Source organism: Aplysia californica, unplaced genomic scaffold, assembly GCF_000002075.1.
Source record: "Aplysia californica isolate F4 #8 unplaced genomic scaffold, AplCal3.0 scaffold00027, whole genome shotgun sequence".
Taxonomy (NCBI): Eukaryota; Metazoa; Mollusca; class Gastropoda; order Aplysiida; family Aplysiidae; genus Aplysia; species Aplysia californica.
The window spans coordinates 43,044-46,679 of record NW_004797297.1 but is presented as its reverse complement, the minus strand read 5'-3'; the positions used below and the strand labels follow the sequence as shown (position 1 = coordinate 46,679).

Sequence of the window (3,636 nt, the reverse complement as noted above, 5' to 3'; positions counted from 1 at the left end):
TTAATGGGCATGATATATGTTGAGCAAAAAAGCAAATTTAAAAAATTAACACACCTGTGGAAAAATGCAAGTTTCTTCTCTTTGATTATTTTGACGAGAGCCTGATTCCACCACGAGTCCATCGTAACTGAAAATTTACATATTTGTGCCTTTAATCAACGTTTTTCAGAAATATCAACACAGAAATGAGTTCTTTAATGTGCATGAAAGGTGTTGAGCCCCCCCACTCAAAAAAAAAAAAAATTTTTTAAATTGATAAACATTCACAAACCTGCGGAAAAAAGCAAGTTTCTTCACTTTGATTATTTTGACAAGAGCCTGATTCCACCACACTGCCTCACATATAAGGAAAAAATCGCGACCTGGGCACCTTGTCGCTATACAGAGGATGTCGTTTTATCGAAAATCGTTATAGAGAAGTTGCACTGTATATTATATCCAGTTGTTTAGACTTCATCTTTTTTATCATGATACACACTGCCTAGGACGTTGCAAAGATTTCCCTGTGGGTGGTTGGCGGGTGCGGACGTTGCAAAGATTTCCCTGTGGGTGGTTGTCGGGTACTCTGGTGTATTTTGCTTCTTCTTTCCTATCAAACATCTATCGTCCTTATCTCCTCCTTTTTCAAAAAAATGTTTGTTACTCTCTTGTAACACCTCTAATCTTCTGGCGCTCATATGACCTTATGCAGTTGAGAGCGCCGTAAAACCTCTACTAAAAAAGATTTCCCTTTGTCAAGCTTTACCTGTCGAAGTGTTTCGCAGATCGAAGCGTGCATTTAGAAGAAGAGACCATGCACTGTCTAAATCATATGTGAGGCAGCGTGGTTGAATCAGGCTCTCGTCAAAATAATCAAAGTGAAGAAACTTGCATTTTTCCTACGGTTTTTGAATTTTTATCAAATTTTTGTTTTTTGGCTCAACACCTTTCATACCCTTTAAAGAACGCATTTTTTTGTGGAGATTTCTGAAAAACGTTGATTAAAGACACAAAAAATGTAAATTTTCAGTTACCACGAACTCTTAAGCTAAGGAAATAACTAATCTTTGGCGGCCATTTTCTCATTAATTTTACCTCTGAAAACAGGTGACCCACACCTCCTTCTTTCGCAAATATCTCAACTTGTATTCAAGATAAATGGATATTTTTTAAAATTTAAATAAAGACAAGTGAACAAGCTTTAAGATGATACCAACACCTCTACATGCCCAAAAATTGACGAGAACCTGATTCCACCACGCTGCCTCACATTTAGTAAAAAAAAAACAACAAAAACATCGTATGACGAAAGCGTGCGTTTGAGCAGAGGATGCTTTTGTTTGGCATGCATTTGGGAGGAGAATACTGTACAGACTAAGAAGTTTTCCACCTCGTACTCTTTGGATATGCTTCGAGTCTGATGTTGCACACATTATTCATTCATCTATCGTCAGACAACCTTTAACAATTGACATACCAATATCCTTTCCAAATAAAGTAATTTAATGAGAGTTCACTTAACCTCCCTAACAAATGTGAAAAGAAATAAATGGAAAAATACATTATTTTATTTATTTATATTTTTAGAAAAAAAACATGAAGAGTCGGAATACCATCATATTGAGCGACTTCGTGAGCTTGAAATCGGATGGGACGCCTGCAGAAGTTCAAGACTTAGTGGGAGGAGCAGAAGGCTATGGAATCAACCATTGCTTGGAGCCGTCAGCATCTACACAGTTCGAGATGTGCTTCTTCAGGGGACAGAGCGCTTATGGGGATGTCCCTTGTGCAGTGATGTCGGTCCTTCACACAAGTAAACAAGTAATAATTTTTACGAAGATTATTGGCCACATTCCTTTCACTGTTTTGAAAATATGATAGCATAGACGTAGGGTTACAAACACACTAACAATGTCATCACTTAGAAGCGGCCCCCATGTGATTTTTCGGCCTACTTTTATTAAATGCTAGGGATGAAGATGACGAATTATTTCCAAATTTTTGGTCACTCTAGGCGAGGAGTTGGGAATGAGGGTTGTGTCCTGCCCCACAGCACAGCCTGGTGGATCTAGAGTAAGCGCCAAACAAACTTCATCATCATCATCATCATCATCATCATCATCATCATCATCATCATCATTTTCTGGTAAGCAGGGTAGGAGGGAGAGTCTGTGTCATTTCCAAAAAATCATCATCATCATCATCATCATCACTGACTAAACAATTCCACTTTTGCTTGTTCTGTTTTTCTTGAAACAATAATTTGCACTATTTCAACACATTTTTACGTAATCTGCAAATATCGGCACAAAAATCAGGACACGAGGGGAAAAAAAATTAAATACAAATATACATAAAAAGAATACCAAATTCATAAAATTTTAACCAATGGAGAACAATTTCACAAACATGCCTTTGCTGGTCGTCACTATATGGCACCTGGATTTTTTCAGCTTGGGTTGTTGTGTTTTGCTCAAGGACACACCCCAGTGACCACCCATCTAAACCCTGAGTCACCGACACTTTGAATGAACGAGAGGAAGAACGAGGAACAAAACGAAGAGCCAGAAAAAATTCCCTTCAATTACTTGGTTTTAGTAAAAAGTTTTTTTGCTTTTTTTTTTAGTAGAAGTAGAAGTTTTACGGCGCTCGCAACTGCATAAGGTCATATGAGCGCCGAAGATTAGAGGTGTTACAAGAGAGTAACAAACATAAAAAAGAAAAAGGGGAGATAAGGACGATATCTATATTTGATAGGAAAGAAGAAACAAACCACACCAGAGCACCTGCCAACCACCCACGTAAAAAGTTTACAACTTGTGCAACACAAATAGGAGATATAAGTGCCAAAGATTAGAGATGTAACCAGAGAGTAACACACACAACATGTACATCATTCCCTGTGACTTTCTTCAGGTTCCATATGGCCTTCCTCTTGATCTATTACCCTGTCAATTCCTATCCGACACTTTCTTTGTTATACTGCAATTTAATAATATAATCAAAGTAAACTGTTCAATATAATTCACCGCAAATGGGAAATGAGCATTAGAGTTACAGTTTTTTTTAAAAAGGATAAGAAAGGAAAGTGTTGGATTGGAATCCACAGGGTAAAAGATAAAGGGGAAGACCATATGGAACCTGAGGAAGAGGTTACAGAAATTGACGTACAGAAAATTCGGAAGACTTAGAATAAATAACATCAAGAGGCTAGCCCACGATACAGAAAGATCGAAAGTGTTTGTTGATGCCAAATATCCTAACGGATGGTGAGTAAGACAGTGACGGTGTGAATAGTGTGATGAATACTAAAGTAAAGAAGGCTGTTGGCTGTTTGTGTCATTTCTAAAAAAATCAAGAACAGACAGATAGAAGAAATTCATTCATACCAACTGCAGTGTGACGTTACTGAACACACAGTGCTACAAATGAAACTAAAAAAGAGAAAGAGAGAGAGAGAGAGAGAGAGAGAGAGAGAGAGAAAGAGAGAGAGAGACAGAGAGAGAGAGAGAGAGAAAGAAAGAGAAAGAGAGAGAGAGAGAGAGAGAGAGAGAGAAAGAGAGAGAGAGAGAAAGAGAGAGAGAGAGAGAGGGAGAGAGAGAAAGAGAGAGAGAGGGGGAGAGAGAGAGAGAGAGAGAGAGAGAGAGAGAGAGAGAC

The 3,636-nt window shown here is 38.1% G+C and overlaps 1 protein-coding gene across 1 annotated transcript in view; it reads right to left on the bottom strand.

Annotated features, from left to right (window-relative positions):
* LOC101862090 (28S ribosomal protein S23, mitochondrial) overlaps window positions 1–3,636 on the bottom strand; it is a 13,431-nt gene that overhangs the window by 3,286 nt on the left and 6,509 nt on the right. The window lies entirely within an intron of this gene.